General features: G+C 46.3%; 3 long non-coding RNA genes across 3 annotated transcripts; 2 read left to right on the top strand and 1 right to left on the bottom strand.

The window, feature by feature from the left end:
* Window positions 1–9,201: 9,201 nt before the first annotated feature.
* Window positions 9,202–11,648, top strand: LOC137475107 (uncharacterized). Its single transcript, XR_010999693.1, has 2 exons — window positions 9,202–9,634; window positions 10,967–11,648. It is a non-coding gene; the product is annotated as an uncharacterized lncRNA (long non-coding RNA).
* A 40-nt stretch (window positions 11,649–11,688) lies between these two features.
* LOC137475109 (uncharacterized) lies at window positions 11,689–13,028 on the bottom strand. The gene is made up of 2 exons (XR_010999695.1): window positions 12,893–13,028; window positions 11,689–11,894 (listed from the first exon to the last, which is right to left on the bottom strand). It is a non-coding gene; the product is annotated as an uncharacterized lncRNA (long non-coding RNA).
* Window positions 12,413–14,748, top strand: LOC137475108 (uncharacterized). The gene is made up of 2 exons (XR_010999694.1): window positions 12,413–12,744; window positions 12,898–14,748. It is a non-coding gene; the product is annotated as an uncharacterized lncRNA (long non-coding RNA).
* Window positions 14,749–17,246: the final 2,498 nt, after the last annotated feature.

The following is a 17,246-nucleotide window of genomic DNA, read 5'->3' as shown; positions in this document are numbered from 1 at the left end:
AAGCCAGGTTGTGGATCCCCTCTCAGATTCCTCTGGCCAAACAAACCCAGAGCTCCCAAGCTCTGTGTGCCCACCCCGCAGGCTCCTGATCACCTGTGCTGTTGGATCAAGGAGCCCCAAACTCTACAGAGATCCCCACATTTACTCAATGAGAGGCACAGGTGACAAGGGGTCTGGTGTTTGAACTTGCTCCCTGCACTTCTTTTCCTTGGCAGCACAGCCTGGGTTGTGATGGGTTTGATGGCATTTTCTAGCTCTTACCAGCACGTGGCCACACTCCTGTCCAGGATAACCCATTTCAGCCCTGTGGTCTTCAAAATGGAGCAGACAAAATGATTTACACCTGGTCTGGGTGAGTCTGGCTGAGCCCTGGGCAACTCCATCTCCATTCGTCCTCAAACACATGAAGTTGTGATTGCAAATCATCCACCTGCCTATTAGAAGCAGCAAAACAAGCAATGACAGCACCAATGGTCCTGGGGAGAACAGCCCAGTTATGGAATTCATAAGTGGACAGCAGCGTGTGGAGCAAGAGATTGTGTGTGTTTGGCAGGGGGGTGGCAGATCCCAGCACAAGAGCAGAGAGAAATGGAAAAGCAAACAGTCAAGGAGAGCAATATGTAATTCCTTGCACCAAAGCACACGGCAGTCATGCTACAAAGCTGACTGCAAGGGAAATGCTAAATGCATTTTCAAGCAGCTTTTCATCATCTTTTAATGCAAAGTAAGAGCTGGAAACAAAAGAGGGAGGCCAGCTCTCTGCATACCTCCAGCCAGGGCTCCGTGGAGAAACAGTGGCATCAGGAAAAACAATCTCAAAGGCCAGGCCAGCAGAAAGTGCCCCACAGATCCAGCGTGAATAACAAGAACTACATGTGACCGCCTTCTCTTGAGACCCTGATCACGAGTCTAGGCACCTTTTCCCCCTCAAACAACCCAGCCCACGCAAAACAGCTGCCCTGCATTGGGATAATTGTTCTTTTGGTCACTTTTAACACTGTGTTTCCATGGGAAGCTGTACCTTTCTTGCCAGAGGATGAATTCCCTGGTATCTTTGGTAGTCCCCTGCTTTCTCTGTCTTGCTGCCAGGGGGTTGCACCTGACCAAGGGAGGGCTTTGCTCCCCAGATAGTCATGGAAAGGCTTTCCCCAGTTTAGCTTTGGAAGAGACATTAAAATCCTCAGAGCAAGAAGCTCTTTCCCAGTCATTCATCCTGTAGTCTCACCTTCTGTTCTCTTTCTGTTCCAAAATATTCAGCCTTTACCTTCCAGCCACACAAAGCAGACACCTCTGGCTACACCTTATTATCACAGCAATTACACATCTCGTGTCTCCAACTTCTTTAAATAGAGCTGATTAATATTCAGACTTGGCAATCCCTTGATTAAACAAGACACCCACAAGGAAGCCACTACTAGAGACCAGTTGCCAAAGTGGAAATTCCTTGTGAGAAAGAAAGAGAGAAAGAGAGAGAGAAAGAAAGAGAGAAAGAGAGAAAGAGAGAGAGAGAGAAAGAAAGAGAGAAAGAGAGAAAGAGAGAAAGAAAGAAAGAAAGAAAGAAAGAGAAAAAAAGTGAAAGAAAGAAAGGAAAAAAACAAACAACCCAGCTCTTTCATCTGCTTCCTATGAAGTCTCAGCTGCGTCCGTGTCACTGTGCAGAAGGCAATAAGGGACGATGTCGACAGATGGGGAGCTGAGGACACAATTCACCCAGCCTTCAAGAAAGCTTACAGTCCCATACTATACATTAATCCACAAGGTCAGTAATGGGGAGGGGGGAGCCACTAACCCGTAAGCAGATAAGGAATTAAGATGGAGGTAGCAGACAAAGAGGGCACGTCCGCAGCGTTCAGCGCGGGGCACGGGGGATCTGCTGGAATGTCACGGGGGGCTCTCCAGCCAACAGGGTCCCTGGCCAAAGGCATGAGGGGAAGAAAAGAGCAGAAGGAAAGAAAAGGCGCAGGAGACACTCATCCAAGTGACAGTCAGTGCTGAAGAGGGAGTAAATTAATCCAGGATGACACTGACAGACTAGGATTAAGTAGCTCACCGATGTCATTAGGTTGCATGCACATATAGATGAGCTAACGAAGATAGGGACAATGCTTACCCCAAATAATTGAGGACACGGGGAAAAAAGGGTCAGGGGAAGGTTATAAAAATAGATTAGGAATCTTCCAGAAGAGGCTTTCAAGCCAGCCCTTTTCTCACTTGCTCCCTTGCTAAAATATCTATTTCTATTCTGCTGTTACCTATTTGTGTTCCTTGTCCTTCTAGCTCCTCTCCTTCAGCCTGTCCAAAATACCAGTTCCTTTCCCTGATTTACCACATGCTGGCCTGCTCACCACACACCACATTGCCTCCCAAACCTCCATGCATCCTTTGGAGCTTCATTTCTCTCACAGCAGCCATCACCAGGGTTCAGCTGATGAGGGGACCTTGCTGAGAAATGTTAACTCAATCATCACACAATATCACAGCTGGTTGGGTCCAGAGCAGACACAAACAATATGCATCACTTTTTTAAATGGTTAAAAATTTTAGGATAATCACTGAGCTCTGGCTCTCTCTTGCCTGCAGCACTGACTTTGTGTGTGACCAGATGCATCACTTCAGTTCTGCTGTTCAATTCCTCCTGCCCTCTCCCAGCCTCCTAACTGCTTCACCTAAAATTTTCCTGGGGAGTTCCTCTTGTTTTGGTGGTGTGACGGGCACGGCACAGCCTCTCAGGTGTGGTTTCAGGACCAATGTCCAACTCCACATCTGTCAATAAAGGCAGGGGTGCATTTTTCATCTTTGTCCTTCACACTGGTTGATATTCTCAAATTTTAATTAGTTTCAGGGTTGAGGTACAATTCACTGCAGAGGCACAGGAAAGGAGGTGAATGAGCATATTTGAAGATGGGAGCAGCAAATGGCTTCAGTTTCCACCTCTGAGCTCTCCAGGAGTAAGGATGGTACTGACAATAAAAGAACACAGCTCTTTTATTGTGTTGCTCCATCCATAGGCTTTCCTGACACTGTATTTTCAGTTTCTTCCAGAACTTGCCCATTCAGGGTACTCAGGGCTCTCTGCCAGCAAACTTTCACTCTCCCACACTGGAATAATGAAAACTGAAGGCTGGTAATATTTACATCAATGAGAAACTGGGTTAAATCATGTTTGGTAAATTAAAAAATGATCAGTCTCACTCAGAGCTGGCAGTGAGATAAAACTTAACCATATATGATCCAAGCTGGAAAAATAAAAGAGCTATTTCCCATCTAAGGCCTCTGGTTATGGCATCTCTGCCCAGAGCAGGAACATTCATCAAGAATGTGTGGCTTCTTTTGTTTCAGCTTTCCTTTCTCATGACTTGCAATTAGCATTTCTTAATGCAGCTCAGCTGAAGCCACCCCTAACAGAATCCAAAGTTGCTAACTACAATGTCATCGTGCACCATAACGAATGTTTGCCTAGAGATCAATAGGTGAGGCCAGTGTTAATTGTTAAATTAAACATAAACATTGTCAAAACACATCCCTCGTTATTCTTCCACCTGATGACATGAACCTGGAGATCCCTTGGTGACCTTATATTCAGGCTCTGTGACCTTCAGGTGGGTTGCATCAGATTACCTTATGCAAACTTGGTGCTTTAATTGACCATTTTGGAAAACAGCAGATTGCAGAACTCCTGCTGTCTCAGAAGGGATTTCTTTAAGAAATGCTCTCTGAGGAGGGTAAAAATACCTAGAGGGTACTTGGGAATATTTGTAGTGTACAGGGTGAGCTGGAGTTAGATATGTCACAGTTTGGCTGCAGCCTTTCAGGGTAACATCCATCCCTAACCTGCCTCAGTTATCCACTGGACTCACCAGAGACAGGAAAGTGCTGCAGAGCAGAGTGTTTCAGGTGACAGTTTCCAGATGCTTTGCTGACTGGTGGGATTCTGCTCCTGCTGAAGTCACCGGAGGAGTCACAGCTCTGAGGACGGACACCATGGATGATGCAGGAAGTGTTTACTGGTGAACATAAAAATTATTATGCTCCAACACAACACAAACACACTGCTGTCAGTGACTAAGTGCAGTTACATTCCTTATAGCAGTGAACAGCAGCTGATTCCTGCCCTGCTCCACCTTCCTACTGTGCTGCTGCTTTCAGGTAATTAGGGCTTGCCAGAGGCTGCACAGAGCCTAAAATAATTACTCTGACATGCATTATCTGCCATGTGCATCTTAGGTGTTAAATTTTCTGTAGAATTCAGAGGGCTGTTCCAAGTCTGGACGCTCTGTTTCTTTACACCAGAGGGAGCAAATCCGCACAGGTTCCATGAGTTTATCAAACACCATCTTAAAACTATTGGATTATTTTTGTCCTGCTCACACTGGCGGGGTCTGCTGCAGATCCCCTTCCCTCTGTCAGTTAAAAGCTTCCCTCCAACTTCCAGCCCTGATTTATTCAGAGCCAGTTCCTGCCTATTTGTTCTTGTGCCAGCATTTCAGCTTATATAGCTCTTATCCCTCCCTAGTGTTTACCCCCCCCCTCCAGTGCATTTCTGGAGAGCAGGCCTATCTCTTCCCAGCCTTCATGTTATTAGGCTGAACAAGCCCTGCTCTTTCAGCCTGCTTTCATAAAAATAGGTTCTCCATTTCCCCAGTCACCCCAGTAACCCTGCCAGTCTGAATCTTAAACATGGGCAACCACCACTGTCCCTCTTTTGTTTTCCTCCGTGCCTCCTGCAGCAGCATTAACTCTGCCACAGCCCGGCAATAAAATGGAAATATTCGAGGGCTGGGCTTGTTCTGCTCACAGCCAGGTTGCATAGTGGCCCATCTCCATTCCCTAAGCATTTAACAAAGTCTTTCTCTACATCTGTCTTTCAAGCTGAAGAGCCCATGGTTTAAGACAGCAGCCTCTATTATTGGTCCCAAAGTGCATTGCCTTTGTACTTGACAATACCCAAATTCTGTGTGTTGATCCCAATCAACAGTGCTTCCAAATTTTCTATCAGCTGTGTGTTTCATTAGCTCAAGCAACTCCATAACCACTTCCCACCTCCTCGTTTCTTCTTCCCAAGTCACCTTCCACCCTCGCCCCTTTGAACATGCTTTGACCCACGACAGAACACTGCTTTTAATCCTCCTCTTCTCCATCATCATCTCGTATTCCCTGCACAGCACAATATATTCATTTCTTCAGAGGAGCCCAGCTAGACTGGGGCATGACACTGTTCTTAACTTCACAGAGAAAGCTCTCCAAGGAGCCCAGCACTCCGTCTCTCACAAACCCAACTTGCATTTATCCCATTGTCATGTGCTTTCACATGTTCAGTTATTTAAAGAGCTGCTCTAAAGCACTGCATAGTTTTGAGGTACAGCCAGGAGTTTCCCTAATCACTTTTCAACAGCTGCTCCATCCTTTATTACAGGTACTGTTTGCTACTTCCCAGTCAGATGCTCAGGGCAGAGTACTCAGGCTTTGAACACTTTGTTGAGAGTCTTTGCCACAGGAATGGGGATTTCATGTGGCAGTTCCTTCTCCCTCCTGGGGCTGACCTGATCCTCCCAGACCTGAACACATGAATTGCTTGGAGTTCTGCATGTTGCACATGGCCCTCTCCATTCTATCCATTCCCACTCATTCCCATTATCCATCTTCATCCCTAGGGAAAGTCCAGGTAGTGTCTCAATGCCTGCATGACACACACTAATCCCTAACTCATGCTTTGTGGTAGACCCATCCATTATTTTTCTTTTCATTAGAGGGCTGATGTTTCTTTTATGGTTTCTTTTATTGTTTCTTTTGTTTCTTTTATTGTTTATTTTCCTTACTGTACAAGATCCTTTCAGTTTCATACCCAAACTTCAGACCTGCATCTCCTAACCTTCAAGACAAGGCTTCTTTCCCTGATCTACCCCTTCTCCCATTCCTAGAACATTCCATTTCACTCCATATACCCATTTCAAACCTATTTTTTCAAAGCTCAGGTCTAAATCCCTTTCTGGCAGTTTTTTTTTTTTCCCTCATTGGTCAACAACACCAATTCTAGATAACTCCTACACCTTCTCTTGAAGAAATGCCCTGCATTTTACATGTCCAAACCCTTGAGTTGTCCTGTACCCTGGAGGTGTTGAACACTCTGGAAGTGTCCAAAACCAGGCTGGATGTGGCTCTCAGTAACCTGGTCGAGTGGAAGGTTTTTCTGCCCATGTCAGGGGTGTTAGAACCGGATAATCCTGAAGGCCCTTTCTGCCCCAAAACATTCTGTGATTCTATGATATGATTCTATTATAACCTAATTTCACCTGCTGTAGACAAATGTGCAGTCTGGGGACTCTTTCTCTGCCTTTCTTAACAGGTACCAACCTTTCTGCACCAGGATCATCCCACAGATCAAATTCCCTGTATGGTTGAGGCCACACGCGTCTCTCCTCAAATCCATGCCGGCACGACTGAGAGGTTATTGGTGCTCCACGGAAATAAGTTGTCTTTTGACTGTTTCTCGAGTGGGGCCCTGTGTAAACCCCAAGGTTTTAATTTGCTGGAAGGAAGAAGAGCAATTTGATATCCACCCTCCCCTTCTGTCACACAAGATCTGCCATGACTGCAATTCCATAATTTCACGAGTGCCACACAGCAGCGAGGAAATGGTTCTTGGTAAAGTCAACAAACTCAACATGGTTCAGTTTCAGGCTTCCTGATATTTTTCCCCTGTGTTGTTAAGACCGTTTTTTCCTCTTCTAATAAACACATTTATTCATTTTACACAGATGTGAGAGTTGATAATTATGTAATAGCATGTGAGTCTCAAGTGTGGCAGGATCCACAATAAAACATTGAAAATCAACACTGAAATTCCATCTAGATAAGAAGGACACACAGAACTAGATTTAGACGGACTCTAAAAAAAATCTAAAACAGCCTCCTTACCTTCCCCTCTTTATGAAAAACCTGGAGAAATAACAACAAAGCACAGGATGGAAAGAGATCGGAATCTCCAGAATTCGACTTCTCCACACCATTAATTGTGGCAGTTAGAAGAATCAAGCGCTTTGGACAGATTTTGCCCGGATTCTGGAAAGCTCTTTAACATGGGTTTAAGTTTACCCTCTGTTTGGAAAGTACTTAAGTATAGGCTTAACTTCGAGCAGACGTTTAAGTCCCCTTGACTTCAACATGTGCTCAAGTGCTACCTACAAAGGAAGCATTTTCCTGAAGCAGGAGACCATCTTGGCTTAGGCACTGGATTAGCTGTCAAGAGACAGGGATTTGTTCCTGGCTCTAGCCCTGGCCATTGGCAGGGTGAGCCCAGGCAAATAATATCCCCACTCCAGGCTTCAGTTTCACCACCTGGAAAACGGAGTGAACTCCGCTGCCCTTTGCAAAGTGCTCCAGTGTTGACGCATGGAAAGCATTTATTTAAGAAGTACACAATATTTTAATTATTTTCAGGGCTTTCTTGCAGTGTCCTTTCAAACTGGCTGCTGGATAGTGAAGGATCTTGGTTGCACATCCATCCCTGTTAATCCAGCATAAGGACTGACTTGTTTTGGCTAATTTCTACTCTCTATACATCTCTTCAAAACACCCTATTTTTTATTTTAGCATAAAAATTTCCATTGAAGTTAATGGGTTATTAAGTTGTTGGATGCATTTTACACCTTCATATGTGAAGCGAGTTTGGATTTTCATTAGTTAGAGCTAACACCAATTTTCAATAAAATATTAACCAAACATACAGAGAAATAGTTCATGTGGATCTATCCACTACTTCAATAAAATTAACAGACTTAGATATTTACTCTTGCCCCAGCAGTAATATTTTCCCACATTACATTTCAAACAATGAAATGACACTAAATTCATTTAAAACAAATTTATATTATTGTTATTTTAAACAATACTTAATTCAATTTCAGTGTTTGGCATGCAAAGTTTGAAAATATCAATATTATTGTTTAATGTAAAAAAAATAATAATTCAGCTACAAAACATTAGCATATGCAAGCTTCCCAAATGAGTTCCAAGGCTGGTATTTACATTAAACTGTAAATGAACAAAACCAGCCAGATGTAACTGTGCCATTCAGAGAAGGGGGATGCTAAGATTTAAAACCCAGGGCATTCAGCCCTAGTTTCCAGCCTTTTCACCTGGTGGAAGCTCATACAGGGAAGTGCCACCACAGGTTTGCTGTGAATTAAAAACAGAAGGGCATGAGGATGAAGAGAGATGGGGAGGCAACTCACACACTGCTCGCTGGGGAGATTTCTGGGCCTTATTTGCCACCAGCAAACCTCAAAATATGGGACAAGTATATGGGGGTGTTTGGGCTGCAGAAGACAAGGTTCTGGGGAGACTTTAAAATTCTTTTCAGTGGCTAAAGGGGCTCCAAGAGAGCTGGAGAGAGACTTGGGACAAGGGCCTGGAGTGACAGGACAAGGGGGAATGGCTTCACACTGCCAGAGGGCAGGGTTAGATTAGAGGTTAGGAAGAATTTCTTGGTTGTGAGGGTGGTAAGACCTTGGCACAGGCTGCCCAGATAAGATGTGTCTGCCCCTGGATCCCTGGAAGTGTTCAAGGTTGGATGGGGTTTGGAGCAACCTGGGATAGTGGAAGGTGTCCGGACCCTGCCCTTGGCAGGAAATGGGACTGGATGAACTTTAATGTCCCTTCCAACCCAAACCATCCTTGATTCTCTGTATGACTGGTGGATTAACCCATCAGCATCACCCCCAAACATCAGCTCTGCAGAGCTGTGGTGTTCCCACAGCCATAGCAATCCATGGGATCAAATCTCTCTGCACATGGGATCTAAGACCAGCTCATGGGGGAGCAGAGTCAGCTCTGTGCAGGAAATTCCACTTTGGGCAAATGTTATGTGAAACAACAAACATTTCAAAGCTTGCAAACCACGTGGAGAGTCAAGGTGAGTAATGTGCCCACGTGTCCCTGAATGCTCCACCAACAGGGAGGAGATGCCCCACCACCTGCAAACAAGCTGCTCCCTGAAAATGGCCAGGACAGCTCTTGCTGAGCTCTTCTCTTAATGTCAACACATCAATGGAGCCTGGGAGAGCCCACAATAAACGTGTGATTCACAGCAAGCCTCGAGGAAATCACAAAGTATATTTAGATTTGATCTTTACCTGCTAACAGCCCTTTAAAACCCTGCTAACAGCAGAGCAGTTGCCCTTGGAGGATGCTTTCCCCCCTCCCCCCCGTTCAGCGCTTAGAGGAGCTCTGATTCAGAATAAAACAAGTGGCTAGAGGAGTATGTGGGTATTTAGCTAATTATATGTCTGGTAAATTTGTGTTTTAAAACAATGCTGCTTGTCTCCTCCCTTTGTAGAGTGCCAGTTCACTGGAGTGTTTCCCATGGATTGGCAATTAGCTGTAATTAGGTCTTGTGATTTCCCCATTTGTCCTCATGTCACAAAGTTTACTACTGGAAACGCTCAATTGGATGGTAGGTGGTTGCTAATTGCAGCAGCAACAAAAACCATTGGCAGCTGCAGCACCTGAGTTTGCTGTTGGATCAAGGCATTGCCCCCTGCTCCCAACTTTTCATGAGGATTTTGCAGCTCTTTGGCTGGGGCAAGCTGCACTGAAGTCAGGGACAGGGGACTTACCCCTGCCTGCTGGCTGACAGGTCAGAGCAACTTGTGTTTTCAGAGCTGGGTGGGGAGCTAAAGCCCAAACTGAACAGCTGCTAAAAATTTAGAAAGGAGGAACCAAGCTCTTTTTATTTTTTTTCCCAGAAAAAAAAAAAAAAAGCTGTCAGCATCAAACTGATAATTTACTTCTGGAGTTCAGGTCTGCCTGTGACTGACATTACCTCAGTTGCATGCAAGCTGTTTTTGTGTAGTTTGCAGTGGGGACCAGTCTGTTTTACTCTTCCAAGGAGGATGGAAGCAGAGGCAACAGGATCAAGATGCAAGAAAAACATGAGAAACCTGGTGTAGTGAAAGGTGTCTCTGCTCATGGCAGGGTGTCTCTTTCAAACGAAACCATTCTAAGATTTTACAATTCTAAAAATCAGGAAAATCTCTGCAGAGTGAGATTTGGGAAGTGGTGACCTAGACTGGTGGTGGCACAGTTCCTTTCAAAATTTAACTCTTTAAGGACAGATTAAGGAAAGAGTTGGCAAGATTTTGGTTTTGTTGGGTGCTGGAGCTAGGAGATGGATTGAACAGCTTCCTAAAGGCCTTTTGAGCCATATATTTTGGTTTTAGGATAGCACAGTCCCACCATTGTTGATGTTGTTTCACTGTGTGTGCATTTGTCATAACTCATCTGGGCACTAGGCCCCTCTCCTGGCTGGGCCTTCTAAGCTCTTAAATGCATTCCCCTGAAGACTGCACAGCAGAAGGGCGTATTTGACAAGCACAATTGGAGATAAGCAGCCCCGAGGAGTTTCAGGACATTGAAGAAAGAAAATAATCTTCTGGTTTCTTCTTTGCACAAAAAAAAAAAGATTTAAAATAACTCCATCCCCTCTGGACTGGAGAAAGAGACACTCTAAACCAGATAATCTCCAGCTCTTAGACAGAACATTTTCTCAGTTGATCTCCAAGATCTTTGCTAAGGAGGTCAGCAGCATGATCCTGTTTTGCCGATGCACACAGGTGTGCGGGTCTGGGTTGTGGCCACGGCGCCAGGTGAGGAAAGGGTGGGAGCTGTTTTCCCCTGCTGGGAGGCAGATGCTGGCTGTGCTCAGGGCTTCTTGCAGATGGAGAGCCCAGCACCTCCAGCCTGTGCATCTGTGTGAGCAGACCAGCTGGGCCCCAGCAGAGCTAAGCTGGCCACGTCTAAGTCCATCAGCAGACACCATAAGACCAGCTCTTTCTTAGCACTCTGCAGATGCTCTGTTGCCTCCCCTGGCAGCCTGTGTGGGTCACAGAGCTCAGGGACTGCTCTCATTCCTCTTCCTCACCACTCCGCATGGACATAGTACCGGCAACTGGCTCGCTTCTCCCCACAGGTCACGGGGTGGAGGAGGAGTAGAGCTGAAGGCACCATCCCATTGCCCTGATGCCTTCCAAGGATGTCTTTGCCAGGAACAAGCATGCTCATGGATAAACACATGTGGCTGTGCACATTCCACCTGCAGAGATGGCAGCTCTTTGTCTGGTAAATGCTGCTGTGACAAAGCTGTTCCCTATCACTTCCTTTTATTAAATGTTTGCAGCAGCATTGGCTCAGTGCTTCCCTCAAACCCCACAATCTTAAATTTAGGGCTTGCAATAGAGAGGAAGCACAGAAGCAGTGTATGGGCACAGGTGCAACACCTAAAAAATTCAAAGTCTGGTGGTCCTGATATCATGTGAGACTTTATTTATTTCTTCAATGAAGCTTTGCGGGGAAAAAAAAAAAAACAGAACTAAAAACTATCTTGTTTATTTTTGTCTGGAACTGCAGGGCAGATGAGTTTTCCAGAAGGAATAGAAGGCTGCCATCGATTTTATTATTGAGTCAGTTTTAATGAGTCACAGTATTTTTGGAAGGCTTTTAAGATTACTGTAAAGTGCTTAGTTACAGTGGCTACAGGTGCCAAGGCAGGAAAGGAAACAACAAAGAAATGCACAGCAGCTGTATTGCTACGCTTCCCCTCAGAACTGGGATCAGCAGAACAACACACATGGCAAATGCAAAAGAAAATAGGAGAAGATGTAAGAGATGACAGAAGTCAGCATGGTCAGCTCCTACGCTAAAGCAAAATGCATTTTATTTAAGGAACTGTCCAGTGCTCCTTAGCTGCAAGTTGGAAAGGGTCACTGACAAGCTCCGGATTGCCAGATTGCCAGACGTTCAGTGAATCGTGTGTTTGCCTTTCAAGCTGTCCTTTGGTTGTAAGTCATTTGCTCCCAGAGCTGCCAAGCTCTGCCACTGCCATCCTGTGTTGAATGAAACTGTGGAAACATCTCATTTAGCAGATGAGAGAAGGGAAAGCAGAGAAGGGGGAAAAGAGGAAAAGAGGAAAAGAGGTGGTGTGAAGAGAAAAAAATTCTTTGTGACTTGAACTGACTTGCCTTTTTTTTTTTTTTTTTTTTTTTTTTTTTTTTTTTTTTTTTTTTGCCTGTACCACTCTGAACACACAGGGCACGACTTTCAGAGCTCTTAAGGACGATCTGTGTTTTCTGGCGAAAAAATTAATCAGTGTTTTCCACTAAACAGAAGGTGCTAGAAAACCACATCCTTATATTCCTGGAGATAGAAAACAAACAGCCTCGGAAATACAGGGCTGGAGGAAGAGCTTCCAGTTACCACTCGATGAGCCACCTGGATTTTCAGACCCTTCCCATGACGTTTGGACTCAGTCAAGAAGAAGCAGCAGCCATGAGCAGGAGCAGGAGGATTGAGCACACACAGGGCTGCCTTTGCTCGTGCACAGCGAGTGTCGGGATGCACAGCAAGTGTCGGGATGCACAGCGAGTGTCGGGATGCACAGCTGGACACTTGCATATGCAAATTCCAGCCTGGACGTGCTGCACACAGCCCAGAAATCACCTCAGACTCTGGAGGCCCGTTTTTCCTCCCCTCCTGCCTCCCCCACCCCCATCAGCAGCAGGGAACAAGCAGAATATTCTCCAGGCACCGCGCAGGGTCACCGCCGGCGTCACAGCATCCTCACTGCCGGCCCTGGAGATGCCACATAGCAACCTGGGCACCAGCCACGCACAAACCCGGGCTGGGAGAGGCGGGGAGAGCAAAGGAAACCACTCATTGTCTGCGGTGGGCCCAGCCTTGTGTCTGCTCTTCGTGCGTGACTGGCAGCGGGCCCGGCGCTCGGGCCTTGGCGGGCAGCCAGGCGCGGAGTGGCAGGCACCTGTCCCTGCTGGGAGACCTGGCGACCCCGGCGTGCCCTAACGGTTAGTTCTGCTCTAACATCACGTCTACTCGAATTTACCTCAGGATTTCCCCCCTCCGGGTGCCAGGGAGCTCGGCCGATGCCAACTGCTTCACCATGGATAAGGCGAGGCGCGTTCCCAAGCTGCACGCGGGGCACCCCCCAAGCATTCAGCTGGACTCGCCTGGCTGGAACAGATGGGGCCCATCAAGGTGTTCGTGTCCTCCAGCACATCAGCAAAATGCCCCAGCACTGGGACAAAGTCAGGAGACAAAAACAAAGCCCGGCAGGGATCCCTCTCGACCGTCCTTAAAAGCAAGTTTGGGACATGTGCTGAGTGCCTCCACCTTGGGGGTGGCAGTGGGGCTAAGAGTCCCCCCCCAGCCACTAAAATCCTTCACACAAGGACAAGGTCTCTGTGCCTAGAGAACCTCAGGCTCTGGGCGGCGTTTTGGTTCCTTTTCTTTGCGAAACCTCTTCAAGCATTCCCCTGATCTTTTCCAGCACCTTGAACACACAGATCAAAACCTTTCACAAGTGGCTCTGATAGAGAAAAGGACAAGGAATTTCAGTTCACAGGAGAGGAGACAAAGACCAGCCAGGAAAGGGTTTTTTTTTCAGGAAGTTTAGGGCAGAGATAGGAATGTCCTTATTCTGCAGACTGTTTCTTACATAAAACTCCACTTTCTTCAGCGTTACAAATGGGAATGGAAATATTTCCAAAGCGTGGAGAATTTTTGAGTGATCTCCCATTATTTCAGCTTTATTTATGGTCTCTTGTCCCAGTATAGGCACAGTTCACTTATCCTTCTGAAGAAAAAGAACAGAAGCTTTTGCTTTCTGACAAAGGATCTGCCTTGGAAATTGGGAAGTCCTGTGCACCTCGATTTTGATGACATGAAGTTCATCAGACAGAAATAATGACAAATGGTTTGTCTTTGACAACAAAAGTGGAGCTGTATTTTGTGCAGCAGAATCTTCCTGCGCCGTGATGAGGAAGAGAGGGTGGCTGAAGGCAGAGCATCCCAGCTCTACTGCCTCGTGTCAGGCACTCCGTGACTCTACAGCCTCCTTTCTCCTCATGGAAGCACGCTCCAGAGGTTTCTTCTGTCTGTCCTGTCTCCCCTGACCACAGATCTTTGTCAAATTCTCCTCTGAAAGGAGGATTCAGTACTGACAGCCTGGGAGTTTTATCTCTGCAGGTTCCACCACAAAAGGAGCAACATGAGGAAAACCAAAGATTCAAATCCTCTGTCTTAGAAATCAATGTTCATTTTGTGTTTAGGTTCAAAGAGGCACAACAAAACCGAGGCTGGGAAATAGAAAGGACTGAGCAGAAAGTGCTTCGTGCTTGAACCACAGCCCAAGACTGGAGCCAGCAATATACTGGGGCCTGCTCATCTGTAAAAACAGGCTAAAAGCAGCCTAGCAGCAGCGAGATGAAGGAAAAGCCATCATTTAGGGCAGTGGCAACTCGTTAACCCAAATGACCTGCAGCTCTGGTGAGCGCTGACCCAAGGACTTGCGAATTTACCTCCATTGCCCAATAAACTGTCGCTGCCTGGCTTCTCTAATTAAAGTAGTCCTGGATTTGCAGGACCTACCCAGAGAATAAACTGGAATTTATCAGATTAGCTAAGCCAGATCATACGCAGAGCATATAGGCTGGCCAACAGCCTACTTTGGACCAGATTAACCAGCTAAAATAATTGGGGATTTTTGCAAAGTCTGCCCCTAAAGACTGGCATTAAAGAAATGCACCAAAGACTGAGCATATATTGCAGCCCATTTCTTTTTACCCTATCTACTTCTTAGCTTGATGTTCTTTGGCAATTGCTGGAAATCAGCTTTTTATCTTTCCCTAACCAGTGAAAAAAATTCTCTCTCTTCAGCTCCTTCAGGTGAGCTGTGCCAGTGGGGAATGGTGGAGGAAGCTGTATTTAATGTATTCCTACTTCACAACTCTGTTCTCCTTATTCCTACACTCTGTTCCCTGCATTGTCAGCCTTGGGTAATGAGGAATGATTACTGGAGAGGCTGTGGACTGATGTTTGAGTGGGAGCAGAGCTGGTCTTGTCCTGATCCAGTCAGATGTCTTTTGCTCTGGAAAGGGATGAGGTAAAAAATTCCTGCAGCCTGAAAAGGACAGAACCCAGGAGGCTGCAGAATGCCTTAGGGGCTGTGTGTAAAACAGGGGCCTTCCCCCTGGCCTCCTCAAGGGAATGGTGGAGCAGTGGCACATCCCTCCACCTGCCCTCCCCGAGCTACAGCCGGCAGTGACATTCTGGCAGATGTGTCTTGGTGCAATTCGAGCTTTGCTGCCACTCAGGGAAAACAGGTTTTGCCACCAGAGCCAAAGGACTGCAGCCATGGGGAGGAGCAGGAGGAGGAACAGAACCAGGAGACATCTGGGAGCTGGATTTCCTGCTTCTGTTCGCTGTTCTCACCCTCCCTCAGCAGCCCCTGCCCACGCCAGCCACAGCAGAGCCATGGGCATCTTGTTCCCCCCTGTGGGTGTAACAGCCCCTTGGCTTGTGCCTGGGGCAGGCTTTGGGCATCCTCAGCACTGCTTTGAACCAGCCACTTCAGAGGGGAATCAAACCTGACATCTTCTAGGACATTTTTATGAGGCTCCACTTCAGCATCACTGGTTTCAGCTTTTTCCTTTGTTTTTCCTTCAACACTTACTGGGTTTTTCTTGCTACACAAAAGCCATATTTAACAAAATGTGTGAAACTTCCTAAAAACAGGAACATTGTATTCTGCTGACTTCAGCTGTGGGGTGCATTAACTCATTTCCCTTCTCCTTATCAAGGATCTATCCAAACGTAGGGGAATAGAAAATAGCAGGTGACAAGAGGGGAGATAAGATGCTGCTGGTCTGGAGCCCATGCCCCCGAAGAGTGAGGCAATAGAGAGAAGGATAAAGTCATTAAAGGACAGAGAAAGACATTCTGCCCCTGGTTTTGACTTTGTCAAGGACATCAGGAGGTTTCTGAATGGCTATAAAATAAAAAGAGGAAAAACCCAGCAGCCTGTCCTTTCATTCAGGAGAACCACAGCTGCAGGAGAGCTGTGACTGGTTTGGTGTCTCCCATCACGACATCTCTGCCCGTCCTGGAACTCACCCCTTCCCTCATCCCCTCTGGTCAGTGCTGGTTGAGCCCCACAGAAAAACATGAAAATCTCACTAGAAGCCCACGTCCACACGAGCTGAAAGCATCAAGCTTAGCTCAGCCATGGCATTTGCACCCCTGACAGCCACCAAAAAGAATTCATCACTTCCAGGCTAAAGTGAGGGAATTTCTTCCTTGGTTAGGGGATCTGACCCCACGACTGCCACAAGGCAAAGCAAACCAAATGCTATTTGGGCTGCAAATGAGTCTTTACATACCCCAGCCAGGGTAGGCATCAGCTTTTTGGGCAGAGGGACAGCTGCCACAGCAGGAGAGAACCGCTCAGACCCAGTGTTCGATCTTGGCTGAAGTGACCTGGCTCCTCAATTTCCACATGTGAAATTTCTTCTGATGTAAATAGGGGAGCTCCAGGTTGTGAACAGCTGCAAAAATGCAGATCTGAGCAGCAGGGTGCTTCTCCAGGGTGCCCGGGGGCTCACCCAGCTCTAGCTGTGCTCTTACCAAGGAGCACTCAGAGGATTTGCTGCAGGATGCAGGGCTGAACCCTGAATTTTCCCCAAAGTTGGCATTTCACCCTGTTCTCTAGAAGCAATTCCAGAAGCTGACCTAAGACACCCACGTGGGGGATATTATATAGCAATGGAGATTGTGTGTATAGTTTATGTAAAAACACTTCATCTCACAGCTGCTTCCCTCCCCTACACCCTGGGCAAAATTTTTCCTTCCATCTTCCGTTTAAATACCTGGTATTTGATCATTTCACAGGGTTGGCAAAACAAGCACAATGGAGGTAATATTTGCTCAGATCTATTTTTGTATGTATGTGTGCGTGTGAATTTTTGGCAGAATCAGTGTTTGCAAGAAGCAGATAAAACTTTTCTGTTGAAGAGCCACGGACAGCCAGGAATTGCTGCCTGCCAGCAAATCTCTGCTTACTGAGGGAGATCATGTCATTGTTAGCCAGGTGGAGGGGCTGGATTCTGGAATCTAGAGAGCTTCCTTGTTAAGCTATAAATGAAGGAGTTGTTTAGAATTACTTAAGACAGTAAATCTCTGTGTATGAACCCACTTCAAGATAAAATCCAAACTTGGTTTTCCCTGCTTACACAGCACAGATGCATATGCATCCTGGAAGCTACATAACCCAGTCATATTTTATTCACATCACACTCCAAGGAGCTCACTGACTGGAATTCAATAGAAACTGTTCTCTGTGTGAAAGTAATTTCAGAAAGTAATCTAGTTTATGGAAATGAAAGGCATCAAAACACAAAAAA

Source organism: Anomalospiza imberbis, chromosome 6 (genome assembly GCF_031753505.1).
Source record: "Anomalospiza imberbis isolate Cuckoo-Finch-1a 21T00152 chromosome 6, ASM3175350v1, whole genome shotgun sequence".
NCBI classification, from domain to species: domain Eukaryota; kingdom Metazoa; phylum Chordata; class Aves; order Passeriformes; family Viduidae; genus Anomalospiza; species Anomalospiza imberbis.
Note: the sequence above shows the minus strand (reverse complement) of the source record. Positions and strands in the feature narration are given on the sequence as shown.